This window comes from Petaurus breviceps, unplaced genomic scaffold (genome assembly GCF_028583685.1).
Source record: "Petaurus breviceps papuanus isolate PSGF00001 unplaced genomic scaffold, PetGlider_PUasm1.0 229, whole genome shotgun sequence".
Taxonomy (NCBI): domain Eukaryota; kingdom Metazoa; phylum Chordata; class Mammalia; order Diprotodontia; family Petauridae; genus Petaurus; species Petaurus breviceps.
Genome location: NW_027185903.1, coordinates 36,454,789 through 36,472,606, shown reverse-complemented (window position 1 = coordinate 36,472,606; position 17,818 = coordinate 36,454,789). Strand labels below are relative to the sequence as shown.

The 17,818-nt window shown below is 38.0% G+C and overlaps 1 long non-coding RNA gene across 4 annotated transcripts in view; it reads right to left on the bottom strand.

Moving 5' to 3' along the window:
- Nucleotides 1-17,818, bottom strand: part of LOC138167518 (uncharacterized) — a 133,529-nt gene that overhangs the window by 14,135 nt on the left and 101,576 nt on the right. For 2 of the 4 annotated variants that reach the window (XR_011169910.1, XR_011169907.1), the window contains exon 3: nucleotides 3,362-3,552. The exons of the other annotated variants lie outside the window; for them this stretch is intronic. This is a non-coding gene — a long non-coding RNA (uncharacterized lncRNA). The remainder of the gene's footprint in view (nucleotides 1-3,361; nucleotides 3,553-17,818) is intronic. 4 annotated transcript variants of the gene reach the window in all.

Here is a 17,818-nt window from a genome sequence, read left to right as displayed (position 1 = left end):
AGATGCTGGAAAGATTTGCCATTTCCTTCTTCAGGTTGACAATTGAGGAAACTGAGGCAAACAGGGTTAAGTGACTTGCCCAAAGTCATACAGCTGGTGTCTGAGGCTGAATTTGAATTCAGGTCCTCCTGACTCCGAGGCTGGCCTTCTATTTTTTTTTTAAGCAATCAGGGTTAAGTAACTTGCTCAAGGTTACACAGCCAGTTATTTCTGGGTGTGGTGCTGAGTGTCTGAGCCCGGGGTTCGATCTCCAGGTCGTCCCAACACTGGAGCCGGTGCTCTTACTCGCTGAGCCACCTGGCTGCCCCTAAGCAATTGGGGTTAAGTAACTTGCTAAAGGTTACACGGCCAGGTGTTTCTGGGTGGGTGCTAAGTGTCTGAGCCCGGGATTCGAACTCCAGGTCATTCTGATACTGGAGTCGGTGCTCTTACTGGCTGTGCTACCTGGCCGCCCCAGAGGCTGGCCTTCTATTAACTGAGTCCTCTAGGTGCCTTTTTCACCTACTGGGTCCACTACAAATTCATGTTTTCTAATCTTAATTTTCTTGCTGTTTCTCACATACAGAATTACGAGTCCCATCTCCATGTTTATGCACCTCCAATTCTTTAGAATCCCTTCAAAACTCAATTTGTCACGTCCTACAAGAAGTCTTTCCTGATCCCCCCAACTGCTAGTGTTACCCTCAAATCATCTTATATTTACTTTGCATACATTTACTTTTTGTGTGTTATATCCCTAAATGTAGGATCATAAGCTCCCCAAGGTCAAGGATTATTTCAGTTTTGTCTTGGTATTCCCAATATCTAACATAGTTCCTGTTACCTAGTAGGTATTTAATACACGCTTAATGTTTGTCCTCTGTGTGAAGAAACATTTTCTGATCCCCTTAGCTTTTAATGTTTTCTCCTTGCTCGAATTGCCTTAAAATGTACATGTTATATCTCTCCAATAGATAAGAAGCTTATTGTCCTTGCATTGTGAGGGATTAATATGATGCCTTGCTTATCATTGGTTGTTTTTTGTTTTGTTTTGTGGTTTGTTTGGGGGTTTTTTTGCTTTTTGGAGGAGGGATGGCAGAGCAATGGGGGTTAAGTGACTTGCCCAAGGTCACATGGCTAGTGTTAAGTGTCTGAGGCCAGATTTGAACTCAGATCCTCCTGACTCCAGGGCCGCTGCTCTATTCACTTCACCACTTCGCCACATATTCACACACATATATCTGCCTTTGTATATATGTACATAAGTCCATATAGACACATATAGAGGCATATACTTATTTAAAATTTGATTTCCATAAACACCAAAAAAAAAGAAAGAATGAAATTTTTATTCAACAACCAATGATGAGGGGAAGCTACAAATGAATATATGTGTATAGATTTCATCATTAACACTCACTTTCTTACTTCCACAAACTTCAATTTTATCCAATTATGCATAGTGGACAGTATCCCAAAAATAGAGTAAAAGAAAATTAAAAATATAAATGGATACCAATTATTTACAAGACTAATAATTACCTGATTGCATGCATACATACATCATTGTGAACATTCCTTGATTGACTTTAGACCAATAAGGAACCTTATTGGTTCCCAAATGGTCAGTTAAGTGACCATTTTGGGCAAATCTTTGCTATCAGTTAAATGTATATATTGTATATAATTAATTACTTACTAGCACAGAGGTTTGTTCTGCTAACAGCTTCTAGGTGACACAGTAAATAAAGTGCTGGACTTGGAGTCAGAAAGACCTGAATTTAAAGCTGGCCTCTGACACTTACTAGCTTAGTGAACTTAGATAAGTCACTTAACCCTGTTTACCGCAGTTTCCTCAACTGTAAGTGGGGATAATAATTGCACCTACTTCCCATGGTTAATGTGAGGATCAAATGAGATAATAGTTGTAAAGCAATTAGCACATAGTAGGTGCTTAATAAATGTGTGTTTACTTCTTCCTTAGTCTCTCTTTACATCTGCTATGGTAGCAAATATGGCCTTAAATAAAACTTTCCAGAAGGTTCAGCTTTATTTTTGTGAAGGTATTGACTCATTTTTCACTCGTAAAGTTACTTTTATTGATAGATTGTTTTTATATCACAGTCATTTATGAAAATATTCCTTTCCTTCCTACCCCACCCCATCCTCATACTGAAAACCCTCCCTTGTAAAGAGAGGGATCCTTGTATATTGAACCCTCCCAAAGTAAGCCAGTCAAGCAGTCAGTCCCAAAAAACATTTCATAGAATGGCCCCTTCTGCTAGTGTATACAACATGCTGTTCTAGTTATCCCACCTCTCTGTCTAGAGAAGGGAGCTAGATTTCATTATCTATTCTCCAGAAGTTAGTAGGAACCAGGCTGGAGTAAGTGGAGGATGAAGAAGTGGTCAATAGTGTCTCAGGACCACGATAACAAAAGAGACTACTACTACCACCCCCACCTGAAATTGGGCTGGTCATTTGAAAAATTGTACCAATGAAGACCAATGATACTATAACCAGAGTAAACAACAACAGAGGGCACAAAAGCCCTCTGATGCTGCAGGGACATTTAGGAAGGGGAAGGAAAAGTTGCCATCTATGAGCATCATGGAGATGGGGGAGAAGGAGGGTGATGGGTCTTTCTGAATATGGAGTCCCATTTTCCTAGGAAAAGTTGGCATTTGAACTCTAATGTATATAGCAAGTTTATTTCCCAACATTGCTAGCTATAGGTATGCAGGTTCAAGAAAGCACTTGGAGAAATACAGGTTTCCTATATATCACTCCTGCTTTGCAAAGCAAAAGAGAAGGGGCTTCTAGGATTATCAACAACACCATTATTTGGTCAAAGAACCCCCTGAGGGAGGAATCTGTAGCCTTTCTGAACCTTAGGGTTTTATAACAAGATCTAGAGTGCAGTCCTTTGACTGAACCCAAACTTCACAGAACAAATCCCTTAATAAAAGGATTTGTTCTGCAAAACTTGGACTCAGTCAAAAGGTCACACCCAAGGACCTAGAAGGCCACATGTGGCCTTGAAGCCACAGGTTTCTTACCCCTGTTTTATAAAACCCTAAGGTTGAGAAACACTTGGGTTTTCCTAACACAAAAGATGAAAGCATTATTTTCTCAAGAAGTCTGGAGGTTTTTTTGGGGGGTAGATAAGACAATCTTTTTCTTTTTTAAAGATCTAAATAATATGAGCAAGTTATAGATAATAATAGCCAGAGAATTTCATAGAGGAACATCTAATGATCAAAGTATCAGTTTTTAGAGTAGCTAATAAGTAATAAAAATTCACGTTTATATAGCACTATAAACAAAATCCTTTCATTACAACCCTGTATGTACAGTATGCAGTACAAGTGTTAATACCCACCTTTGAGATCATGACATTGAGACCCAGAAAAGTTAAATGAGTCATTGATGATCACCCAGCAGGTCAGTGTCAGAGCTGGGATCTGAAACCAGGTCTTGTGATACCAGGTCCAACAGTCTTCATAGCAGGCCAGCAGTTCTCAAACTTTTTGGTGCCAAGACTCTTTTGCACTCTTAAAAATTATTGAGAATCTAAATGAGCAGAACCAAGAGAATGTGGTATATAGTAATAGCAATATTGTTTTAAGAACAACTTTGAGTGAATAAGTAATTTTGACTATTACAAATGCCCAAATTAACTACAAAGGACATTTGAAGAAAGATGTTATCTGCATCCAGAGAAAGAACTGATAAACAGAAGGATGTATAGAATGATTTTACATATGTGTGTGTGTGTACATATTTGTATCTAATAGTAGCCATCTCCAGAGTGGGGAGAAAGGAGGGAAGGGAAAAAAAGAAATTTATATGATAACTTCATTATATATTTAAAAGGAATAGCAAGTTGTAGATAAATATTTTCAGTTTCATGTGCAATTATCTTTTTTATCATACTATTATAGAAATGCTTGTTTTATTCCCTAAATTAAAAATAAAAATTATTGAGGATCTCAAAGACCTTTTGTTCACGTGGGTTATATTCAGGAGTGTGCTCATAAGTGTTTTACAACTGGCTTTTGGTAGAGTTAGAGTATAGGCATGACACACCTTTAAGTGTAATCTACATTACCAGTGTTTTCTTTGTCACTTTCTTAAGTCCAGACAATCAATAAATCAATGAATCAAGCCCTGTGTAGCATTTGCCTTTTCTAAGGTGTAAATGCTCACAGTGAAACAATTAACTGTCTTGAGATGGTTGGAGCTGAATGCAACATACCTTTGATTATATCTAGAGATGTTTACCATATTAGAAATTAAAGTAGATATTAATTCATTTTAAAATAACAATATATTACATGTTAACATTAATAATAAATTTTATGGAAAAAACTATATTTTCCAAAAAATAGTAAATTTAGTGAGGAGAGTAACATTGTTTTACATTTTTTTTTCAAATCCCTTTAATGTCTGGCTTAAGATTTAGATAGATTCTCAGATCTGTTTCTACATTCAATATGTTGTATTATGTTATTTTGGTTAACATATATTAAAAAAAAAACCTGGCCTCATCTAGATATGTAGTTTAAAAGAGGAGGAATATTTTAATAAGCAAATAACATCTTAATATTATTCAGAATAATATTTAAATAAAATTATATTTAATTTTTTTAATGGGGCAGCTAGGCTGTAGAGTGGATAGAGTACCAGACCTGGAATCAGGAAGGCTTATCTTCATGAGGTCATATCTGGCCTTAGACACTTACTACCTGTGTGAGTCTGGGCAAGTCACTTAACCCTGCTTGCCTCAGTTTCCTCATCTGTAAAATTAAGCTGGAAAAGGAAATGGCAAACTGTTCCGATATCTTTTCTAAGAAAACCCTAAATGGGGTCATAAAGAGTTTAACATGACTGAAAAATGACTGAACAATTATTAAAAATAGTTTTGATCCCCTCCCTGAAAGAGTCACAAGAAATTCCAAGGATCCATGGACCATACTATACCATGCCACTTCTAATATACCTAGAACAAGGGCACAAAGGCAAGTTCCAACAGCATCAGTTTATTGCTAAGTTTCTCATATCTAAGAATTAGAAAAGATCTTGGAGGGCCTCTTGCCCAACCCCTATATGAAGCATGACTACCCATGAGAACGCTGTTTTTTACATCATGGAGTTTTTGAGATGGTACTTATGGAGTACTTTTTTTCCAAAGAGTGAAGATAGAAGTTTTTAAGGGTCTGTGACAAAGTACCTCTTCAAAATGATCTTTAAAAATGGAATATTCCAATTATTTCTTTCTGGAAGAGTTAAAGCTTCAGGGTACACAAACTGAAGATTCTGATTTCTAGAAAGTCAGAAGGGGGTAGATTGCTACTGAAGGCACCTTATTGATCAGTCAGTTATTAATATTTATCAAATGTCCACTGTCCTACAGAAGCCAAAGAGGAGGGGAAAAGAACAAATTATATCAAGCCCAGAAACTATATATAGGTTAAGGTTAGTGGGTTGAGCTACAGATTAGAACCAACACATCCAAGAGCTCTCCTTTAATTCACTAAAATCCTTTCGTTTCCTTTTAGGTACAGATAAGATCTTGATAGAAAATGGCTTTTTAAATGGAAGATTACAATTTTTATTGAAAAAAAAATCTTCTCATCAGATATTTCTGGTTCAAACCATTTGTTGTTGTTCAGTCATCTCAGTCCTGTCTGACTCTTCGTGACCCCATCTGGGGTTTCCTTGGCAAAGATACAAGAGTGGTTTGCCATTTCCCTCTCCAGGTCTAAGGCACACTGGAAACCATACATTATGATCCCAATGGACCAACAGTAGAAGGATAAGAATAAGCAATACTCAGAACAAGAATCCCAACATATTAAAAATCACAGGAAAAATTGCTCCAAATTATAATAAGAAAAATGAAGTCAAACAAGTCTGAAATTTCACCTCACACCTAGCTAATCATCAAAGAAGACAAAAGATAGGAATGATCAGTATTGGAAGAAGTATGAAAGGACCAGAACACTTGTGCAGATGGTAGAGCTGTGAATTGATCCAATCATTCTAGAAGGAAATTTGGAATGATAGACACGCATCATTTTATTGCACTTCACAGATATTGCATTTTTTGGAGGTTTGTGGCAATTGGACATTTGTGGCAACCCTGTGTCAAGCAAATCTATTGGCACCATTTTTCCAACAGCCTAGGATCATATTGTGTCTCTGTGTCACATTTCGATAATTCTTGTAATATTTCAAACTTTATCATTATTATTACAACTATTAAAATAATCTGTGATCAGTGATCTTTGATATTACTATTATAATTGTTTAGGGGAGACATCAACCACACCCATATAAGATGGCAAACTTAATCTATAAATATTGTGTGTATTCTGACTGCTCCACAAACCTGCCGTTCCCCCTCCTCCTTCTCCTTGGGCCTCCCTATTCCCTGTGACACAACAATATTACTATTAGGTCAATTAATAACCCTACAATGGCCTATAAATGTTCAAAAGAAAGGAAGAAACAATCAGCAAACTACATTGTTCTCTTATTTTGAGAAATCACCACAGCCTCCCCAACCTTCAGCAACCCCCTCCCTCCCTCCCATCAGTCAGCAGCCATCAACATCAAAGCAAGACCCTCCACCAGCAAAAAGATTACAACTTGTTGAAGGCTCAGATGATGACTAGCAAAATTTTTAGCAATAAAATATTTTTAGTTAAGGAACATACATTGGATTTTTTAGGCATAATACTATTGCACACTTTATAGACTACAGTATAGTGTAAACATAATCTTTATATGCACTAGAAAACCAAAAAATTAATGTGACTCACTTTATTGCAATATTTGATTCATTGCAGTGATCTGGAATTAAACCTGCAATATCTCCAAAGTATGCCTGCACACTTCAAAAATAAAGTAACTAAAATGTCCATACCCTTTGACCCAGTGATCCCAAAGGGAAGTAAATATTCTAAGTAGGTCAAAGACCAAAAAAAAATGTTCTAGTTTTACCAAAATGTTCATAGTAGCAATGGAGTGTAAACACAGTGCCCATTGATTGGGGAATGGCTAGACAAATTGTAGTACATAAATATGGGATATTCTAGGATTAAAATTGCACTAAACCCTTTGGGACACCCTGTAGAATGAAATACTACCACACTATAAAAAAAACAAACAAACACAAATAATGTAGAGAGACATTGGAAGACTTAAATGAATTGATGCAGAATACATCACAGAACACATACACACCCACTTTTTCAAGAAAACAAAACAATGACTATAGCGATGTAAATAGAAAAACACAAACCTGAAGTTTTTATAATTATAGTGATCAAGCTTGGCACTGGATAACAGTAGGGAAAATAACCCTCCTTCCCCTCTTAAGAGGGTGGACATGTTTGCCTCTTGGTTGGTTTTGTCAAATTGTTTTCTTTTTCTTTATGTCTTTTTAAATCTTTGTTATAAAGGATGGCTAGTTGGAGGGATATATACAGAAATAAAGGTGATGTAAGAACAAGAGACATCAATAAAAATAAGAAAAAATAAAATAATATGGTAATGCATGCAGACTCATAAGCCTTTGGCTTCATTCCCAAAGTAGTCACAGAATCAGAGGTTAAGTGACTTGTCAAAGGTCACACCTGGTAGGGGTAAGGTGAGAGCTGGAACCTTTGTGATCTTCTCCCAGTCCAGTTTTCACCTTTTCAGGTTTTATTTACATGAATCCTGCACCCTCCTCACCACCTTACAGTGTCCTGGTAGGCCACGTCCTGCAGAATTTCTCAGCTCAAAGAAGCATTTACTAATTCTATCTTTATTTTCCCTCTCCCACAATTTTGAGCAGCATAAAAGAAAAAGAGAGGGAAAGGTTCCAATTTTTATGCTTAGCTGTCTAGATTTTAAAAGCATTATATTCACTTTCAAGAAGAAAAAAACAAAAGAAAACACATTTATGTTCATGCAAGTGAATGAAGTTTTAGAAAACAAATCCAGCTACTTTAGATCAAAGTAATAATGAAAAGGGAAAATTTTAAGTTTATTTGAAATCCTAGAGTGTTATCAGGAATGGGAATTCTGAAAAAAAAGGAAAGGGAAAAATAAGTGATGGTGTGTGTGTGTGTATGTATACTTATGCTAAGTACATCATTCTAATAGGTCTGATCCCAGATGGCTAGGAAACACTGTTTAATAGAAAAATGAGTGTGTGGCTTAACACAACTATATAAGCACCTGATCAAGTTAAAACAAGATGTAGACAATATTACTAGGGCTTTACAAATTTTAATTAACCAAAGAATCATGTAAATTTGACAGTTAATGTGGTGAGATGGTAAACATACACACACACACTTTTCTTTCATTTGAATGTAAAAAAGGGGAAAGGAAAAAATAGCCAGAGAATCATTTATAAATATCACACGTATAAAGTAGAAAACATGATGCAGATGCATTAAGGATTCCATTAGTCCCTCCAATGCAAATAAGAGTCACTGAAACCTTGATCTCACATCATCGAGAAATTCCAAAAAACAGTCAGCAAGTAAAACATCTCTTTTGAAAGCTGATTGAAACGGTCATGAACCTAAAATATCTCAAAACTTTCAAATACGCTATTAATTAGCCTGTTTGAACATTTAAATTTGGAAGACTCATATCATTGCCTTAGTTCTGTTTGGGTTACTAAACATCTCATTGGTGTAACTCCCCAAATGCTTGCTTTAATGTAATCATAAGATTTATTCTTTTTCCACTGACACTGGACCTAATAACTGGATTGGCAAATGAAGAAAATTATCCATGACCCCACAGCAGTTCATCATCCTAAACCCCTTCTTTTCTCAATTCAACATAATTCAGCCAAAATTTATTAAGTGGTTACTATGTGGAAGGCACCGTGCTGGGCATTGCTCAAAACCATACATGCAGTATAAACCATTACAATGCCCACAATCCCAATGCAGGAAGGAGAAAGAAGGGGAAGGAATGGGACAGGTAGTACAGGAAGAAAGCATCTTTTGAAATAGGTGAGATGATATGCCTTTTAACAGTAAGGCAAAGGAAGAAAGAAAGAGAGGAAGGAAGAAAGAAGGAAGGAAGGAAGGAAGGAAGGAAGGAAGGAAGGAAGGAAGGAAGGAAGGAAGGAAGGAAGGAAGGAAGGAAGGAAGGAAGGAAGGAAGGAAGGAAATTGTTTAAAACCTAGAACTTATATCTTAGGCTCAGGATCTTAACTTTCCTTGGAGTTACATGGCCTCCTAAGGTTCAACTGTGCTTAATACCTATATACCTATACTACCCATCTTTACTTATGACTAGAGAATAATTCATTTAACAGTAAGCCCTCATCTAATACCAAGGGTGTGTTTCATAGTCACATAAACTTGTTGTACTCTTATCAGCTGCCCAGGTCTCTCCACTTTCTTTCCTAACTAATTCTAGGTTGACAGTATGTTAAATATCTTTCAAACATTTAATCTTATTTCCTTATTTCTTTCACCTACTTACTCTGATCTCAGTGACTTTGGACAAATAAATTTAGAAAACAATCATCCAATTCTATTGAATGAAATGAATAAGCATATTTTTGTGCCAGGCCCTGAGCTAGATGCTAGAGATGCAATGACCACAGTGAAGCAGTCTTGTCCTCAAGGAGCTTACATTCTATTGAAAGAGGACACATACATATAATTATATACAAAATAAATACAGGGCAATGTAGGGGGGGGGGGTGTAGTGAAGAGTAGCACCTGGGAGAATGAGGAAAGGTTTCATGTAGAAAGGTGGACTGAATTTTGAAAGAAACAAGGGATTCTAAGAGGCAGAGGTCAGGAAGAAACACATTCTATGCACAGAGGAACATACAGTACAAAGGCACAGTTAGAGATGGACTGTGGTGTGTGAGGAACATTCAGAAGGTCAGTCCAGTTAAGTCCATTCTGAAGAAAAGTCATTGAGAAGAAAAAGCCAGCATGGGAAGAGAAAGATAAAAGAGAACAACATTGGGAGAGATTTCAAGAAAAGACATGCTATGAGAGAGCTTTAAGGAGAGAACAAATTCATCCCCCTCCTTTAATCTATCAACAGGAGATGGGAGAGGCCCCCACCAAGATAGCCCATTTCCATTAACCACAATGCTTAACCTGAGCACAGTAGGAAAGGCTCCAAGAAGGGCCTCTTGCCAAAGGGTGTGCTATGCTTTGAATTTTGTCTTTTCAACTACTAGATAACAGCTACATTAATGGAGGAATTCATCAGTCTGAATCACACTTATCCCCCCACAGAATGGAATGAATGTCTTCTTTCCAAGAGAGATAGGGATCCTTCCAATCTCCCCAAATCCTCAGATCATGCTTTACTGATTTACTCCCAGTCCCAGAATAGGGAACCTGCCAAGTGAAAGAAGCCACTGAGAAGAAATGGGAATTTCTGTCATTGTCAAACTCCCACTTCACCCCATCAGTTGAGTTTAATCCCCTCTTGCCACTCAAGGAAAGGCCTTATGTTGAAGTGTTTAAAGACAAACTGTCAATTAAGAGAGATTCCCCAGGTCATTTTGAAGTGTTGTTTTTTTTCTCCCTGAGATTAACTCCATGGATGTTTCAAAATGAGAGTCCTTAAATGGAAGATGATAACAAGTCAAGACTTTCTTGTATAGCAATCCCTTTCTCCTATCTGTCATCATATCTCTTTTAAAAAATATGTTCCCCTAGCAATTTTCTCAAATATACAAATAATGTAAAAATTCTGGATTTAAGACAAGTCTCCAATGTGAGTTCTTCTCAAGTACCAAAGAGACACTGAACATCTATGTAGGCTAATGATGCTGGTCCCCAGCTACAAATGGTAGCAGCGATTAATCTGTGCCCTCCCCAGAGAACCTAAATTAGACTGTATTATTCCAGAAAAACTTGAACTACCAAACAGTTATCCATCATATCTGCAAGGCAAAAGCAAGATTTTAAAACATCCTTTATCCTTCAGCTCAATCCAATAAGAATTCATTAAGCACCTAAGTGCTTAGTATATAATGAAAATGTAGAAAACAGTCCCTGCCCCGAAAGAGCTTGCACTAAATCGGGCTCTTTGTTTGCATATTGAGTCCCAACACAGGACATCAATAGAACTGGGTGAACATGGGATGACCAGTTCTCCAAAGTGCCACTTGTACTATCACTATCATAGACCTCTTGACTCATCTAGGGTACTAATTGAAACTAAACTGAAAATTGGAAGGGCCATCATAGCCCCAAGGAAACATGGAGAAAAAGGCTATGAGAGCACTCAGTGCTAGCTCAGAATAGACAGTAGCAAGAGCCTAAGAGAATGACATCCATACAGATGATATAAATGGCTTCTCAATTACTTTGATTACACAGGAGTCTTAGAGAAAGTCTGTAGAATTTGGCTCCAACCAAACTCCTGAAAGTGGGATTGTTTCCTAAATGAGGCAAATAAGTAACTTGTCAAGTCAGCAATCCTTAAACCCTTAAACAAATGCTTGTCATATATATAATGCCACTTGGACGACTTTGCAGGAGTGAACGTGATCTTTCCTGTGGTTAGTTCACATATTTGCCTCAGGGATTAATATGATTCAACTTTGGAGAGTCCCGTCAAGTACATTTCTGGAAAGAAAAAGGCCTGTCCTTTGAAAAGCAAGGTGTACCATGAAGCAAACTTATTCAAGATATTGAAAATACTTTTTTTTCCCTTTCCTTTTTTTCTTTCAAAATTCCCTCCCTATAAAGACCTGATAACACCCTAGGATTTCAAATAAACTTACAATTTTCCTTTTTTATTATGACTTTGATTCTGTCCTCAAAGGATTCTGGGATCATGGGCCTCAGAGGTCCCCTAGTCCAACAATCTCATTTTCCAGATGAGGAAACTGAGGCTTAGAAAGTTTAAGTCATTTATCCAAGGTTGCATAGTGTACTCAGGTTCTATTTGTTTTGACATTCACATTCAAGTTTCTCCTTTATTTTATTTTAAACTGAGAAACTTTGAGACTGCATTATTAAATGGAAAATATACACTCAATAAACATCAGCAAAATTTCACTACTATGTAGAAACTAATCTCTTTTAAGTGCCAGTTAGATTTCTTAAACTGAGCCACATAGACACAGCATAGTGTGGCAGTTAGAGAGTTGACCTTGCAATCAGGAAGACCTACGTTCAAATCCCACCTCTGACAGTACTGGCTGTGTCAGCCTGGGCAAATCATTCAAGCCCTCAATGGTGCAGGCAACCCCCTAATTCTATATATTACAAAACAGTAGTTGACATATATTGGTAGAGAAAATTTCCTCATTGGGAGCCTCCTATACCAGTACAACCACAGGATGATGTCTCTTCCCCACCCCCCCATAAAAGACCACACATTCATAATCAAGTCACATCAACCTCAAACAGATTGTGACTATAGTACTCCAACTTGGGGAGCTGGTGAGCATGCCAAATTTAACACATTCCAGTGGTTTGATAAAGCAGAAAAAAAACTGTCAGAAGTCTTGGGTTCGGATCCTGTCTCTAATGCTTATTACTTGTGTGACTTTAGGCAAATAATTTAATGTCTCTTAGGCCTCAGGTGTCTCATCTGTAAAACAGGCAGGTTAGAGTAGATGGCCCTTGCAGGCCTTTAGGCTTTACATCTATGATCCTATGATGGAGTAGATAACATAAGTCATGGTTCCATATATTTTTAATGTATATTGGAATTTTCAAGTTTGTTCAAAAATTTGTGAATTAAGAAAGTTGGTGTAGTGAGTGCTGTCACATGCCAGTGATGAGGACAATCATCCACAAAGGCCAGTGAGAAATACTTTCCTAAGACAAGTGGCATAGGGTCCAAGTGAATGTAACCCTGAGACCAGGCTGGGTCAGACACCCAGGGTTTGAGGAAAATTCCAAAACCCTAGAGTCCCCAATAGAAGCAGGAAGCCAGAGAGGTGGAAAGCACGCTCCCTTGACTGTCCACCTGAAATTACTGTTTATATGCTATAATCTGCCATTTATGCTTTAGCCATTTATGGTAATGGTGATGATGATGATGATGTGGATGGTCCCCACCCTCTGATGCTGCTTTGATGGATCTGAGTGATCATGGCCAGGTCAGCAATGTCCCCTCTGAATTCAGCCTCACCTCTTAGGCTGTACATTCACTAAAGGAATTGTATCATTTCTTTTCTTTTTTTAGGCCACACAAGAACCTGGCTATACAGTATCCCTACAGAAGGAAAATGTGACATTACCATACCTCAATGACCAATCATCCCTTCACATACATCTGGGCTAGCTCCATCCTCTCAGTTTTTTGAGGCAAAGCAGAAAAGTGAACCAGTTCTCTGTAGACTCAAGAATTCTGTTCTTTCCTCTGTTGCTCAGTGTAGTATAGAGCTTCTTCACCTTTTTTGTGTCCTGGATTCCTCTGGCAATCTGATGAAACCCATGAACAGGCCCCTTCTCTGAATTTAGTCTATTGCCACCTTCCATTGTGAGCTGGGATTTTAATTTTTTATTTATCATTTATTTTTCCCCATTTACATGTAAAAACAATTTTTAACATTTGTTTTTAAAACTATTGAGTTCTGAATTCTCTCCCTTCTCTCTCCCCACCCCCCTATTGAAAAGGCAAGCTATTCAATATAGGTTATACATGTATAGTCATGCAAAACATTTTTCACATTAGTCATGTTGTGAAAGAAAACATAGACAAAAAAACTCAAGAAAAATAAAGTTTAAAAAGTATGCTTCAATCTATATTCAGACACCATCAGTTCTTTCTTTGAGGATGGATAGCATTTTTCATCATTAAGTCCTCAGAGTTGTCTTGGATCACTGTATTGCTTATAATAACTAAGTCATTCACAGCTGATCATCTTACATATTGCTGTTACTTTGTACATAGTACATTTCACTTTGCATCAGTTCATGTAAGTCTTTGCAGGTTTTTACGAGAGCATCCTGTTCACTATTTCTTATAGCACAATAGTATTCCATCACAATCCTATAGCACAATTTATTCAGTCATTCCCCAACTGATGGGCATCCTCCCAATTTCTAACTCTCTGCCACCAGAAAAGAGCTGCTATAAATATTTCCATACATATAGGTCCTTTTTCCCTTTTGGTTTTTATCTCTTTTTGGATACAGATTTAGTAGAGACAATGCTAGGTCAAGGGGCATGCCTGGTTTTATATCCCTTTGGATATAGTTCCAAATTACTCTGCAGAATGGTTGAATCAGTTCACAACTCCACCAATAGTGCATTAATGCTTCATCTATCCCACATCCCCTCTAAAATCAGTCACTCTTTTACGTCCCATTAGCCAACCTAATAGGTATGAGGCAGTAGTAAACTGGTTTTTAAATGCATAAAATAAACCACATGGGGTTATAAAAGAAACCAATTACATTTAAATTTAGTTACCAAATTTTTTTTAATTTCATAGATCCCAGATTAAGAACCCCTATTGCAAATAGTTAAAAAGCTGACCTCAAAGCCAGGAAGCCCTGGGTTAAAAATAAAACCTTCTCTCATACATACTACTATTGCCTGAGTGACCCTGGGGAAGTCCTCTAGACCATAGATAGCAAACACCCAGACCATGGGCTGCACACTGCTCTAAACAGATTAAAATGTAATTGGGAATTATTTAACAAAAACAATAAAAAAATAAAGATAATATTAATATATGGTTTTCTAAGTCAATAGGTAGCCTGAAGGAATCCTTATGTATGGTTTAGTGACCCTGTTTCTATTTGAATCTGACTTGTTTTCCAAAGAAAATTAATAATAAGAGAAAATTAAGGCAAACACAGTTAAGTGACTTGCCTAAGGTCACACAGTTAGTAAGTGTCTGAGGTCAGATTTGAACCCACGTGTTCCTGACTCCAAGCCTGCTCTTCTATCTGCTTCATCACCCAGCTGCCCCTTTAATTTGACATTACTGTTCTACACAGCTCTCTAGTACTATAATTTACAAAGAAACTGCTTGACTGCATTGCTCACAAGAGTCTCCCTACCTGGGAGCTCCCTATAACAGTGAAATCATAGGTCCAGTCCCTCTCTGCTAATACTGTTATTTGCAGATTTTTATTTATTAGTTTTAATGAACATCTGGCATTTGATGAGATGAGGTTATCATTTGAGAGGGAGGCAGACTGGAAAGCAAGCTGGCCTGGTGGTCAAGAAGCCCTGGATTCAAATCCTGCCTCTGACACAAACTGAAGTGTATCCCCAGAGAAAGTCATTTAACTTCAGTGCCCCCTCTCTCCCTGTAAGCAATCCTCCAGGAGTATAGTTACAGAGAAGTGGACAATCTAAAATGGACTGGAAAACTTCCACATCAAGACTACCCTGCACCAATAAAATGACAAGTCCAGACACTATTACCCCAATAATAATAACTATTACTACTTCTGCTGCTATTACTTCTACTGCTGCTGCTGCTGCTGTTACTTCTATTGCTACTGCTGCTACTACTACTATTACCGCTACTACTTCTGCTGCTGCTACTACTACTACTGTTACTACTACTGCTGCTGCTACTACTGTTATTGTTATTGCTGCTACTACTACTGTTACCATTACTACTGTTGCTGCTACTATTATTGCCATTGCTGCTACTACTACTATTACTATTGTTACTACTACTGCTGCTGCTGCTGCTACTTCTACTGCTACTGTTACTACTACTGCTGCTGCTGCTACTTCTACTGTTACTACTACTGCTGGTACTGCTACTATTACTTCTATTACTGTTACTACTGCTGCTGCTGCTGCTGCTACTTCTACTGCTACTGTTACAACTACTGCTGCTGCTGCTACTTCTACTGTTACCATTACTACTGCTGCTGCTACTATTACTTCTACTACTGTTACTATTACTGCTGCTGCTGCTACTTCTACTGCTACTGTTACTACTAGTACTGCTGCTGCTGCTACTTCTACTGTTATTACTACTGCTGCTGCTACTATTACTTCTATTACTGCTGCTGCTACTACTACTTCTCTGTGTTTCTTGGCTTCTTCCTTATTGGTCACTGGTAATTATTAAAAATAAATTCATAAAGCAGACTGACAGCATCAGTAGGCCTCAATGATAGCACCTGTGCCATAGGTAGATAAGCCACTAACTGGGCTTTTAGACTTAGTAAACGGCCTCTGACTGCTCAGTTGAGAACTCCTGTGATACAGAAGTAGCACAAATGATCTAAGTCTTCCTGGGATTGTCTTATTTCACAAGCACAAGACCAAACTCAAATTTCAGGTCCTGCACCCTTGTGCAAGTGCATGAAAGATGAAATCCAGTCTCCAATGGAAGCAACTGAAAAGACTAGGTCCTTGTGGAAGTAAAAGAACTCTTATTCCCCCTGCCCTGCCTGTAATCTAAAAGTGGGGTGTGGGAGAAGCAATTGCTTCTGTCTTCTGCTGCATCTCTAACAACAAGGAACACTTTGCCATGCAAACCTAGAAGTACAGCATGGCTGTTGATGCATGAAGCAGAACTACGCCAGTCCACAGCCATAAGAAGCCTTGTTGCTCCACTGTTCCATCTTGGCTCAAGATACTTTTAAAAAATGGAACCTGATTCTCCAGCATTCTTTTCCCTCTTTCCTGTACTACTGTCCTGTGGCCCTGCTCTGGAAGTGGGCTCAACCTCTTGTGGAATCCATCAATATAATGAATGTGCCTTCAAGGTGTCAGGTCCTGTGCTGAGCAGTGGGGATCCAAATGCAAAAAACAAGACTGTTTCTTTCCTCAAGGAGCTTATATTCTATTGGGGAGACAACGGGTAAATATAAAAGTGAATATACAACAAATTCTGGGTGATTTCTGGAGGTAAGGGATGTTGGAAGCAATTGAAAACCTGGTTTTCCAAGGTATAATCTTTTAGGCAGTTAAATAGAATTTGAGTGTTGGAAGAGACCTCAGCAACCATATCTATCTAGTTCAACTTATAAATGAAGGATATCCCCATTATAACATACCTAATAAATCTAGCCTCTGCTTGAAGATTTGAGGAAAATTTTAATTGTTAAGAAGTTTTCCTTGACATTAAACTTAATTTTGCTTCTTCTCATTGCCCCTGGTTCTGACCTCTTCAGTCAAATAGAACCAGCCTAATGCTACACATGACAGCCCTTCAAATACTTGAAGGCAAATATTATGTGACCCTCCACTCAATCCCCCACCCTGTTTTCAAAGCAAATACCCCCAGCTCCTTTAATTAATCCAATCTTGGTATAACCTTAACTCAAGATCATCCCCATCTTGGTCATCCTCCTTAGACACTCTCCAGCTTTTCAGTATCTTTCTTAGGTCATGGAGTTGAGAACTAAATACAGTGTCCAACATAAGATATGATGAGAATATAGTACAGGGGGGCTAGCAGCTCCCTTTTCCTACCAGCTCAGGCTCTCTTAATGCAGCCCAATATATCATACTAGTTTTTCTGCCTGCTGATGACTTACATGGAGCTTATGATCCCCCAAAACCCTCAAATCTTTTTTCAGGATAACTACTGTCCAATCATGCCTTCCCAGTCTCATATTTCTTATTTTTTTTAATACCCAAGTGCATGACCTTATATTTATCCCTAATGAATTCCATCTCATAAGATTTTACCCAGGGAATGTAGCCCAGAGGTGTCAAAGACAATGCCTGATATAATTGAAAAATATTTAACAAGGGGTGGCTAGGTGGCACAGTGAACAGAGCACCAGCCCTGGAGTCAGGAGGCCCTGGGTTCGGATTCAGCCTCAGACACTTAACACAAAAAAAGCTAGCCATGTGACCTTGGACAAGTCACTTAACCCCAGTTGCCCTCCAAAAA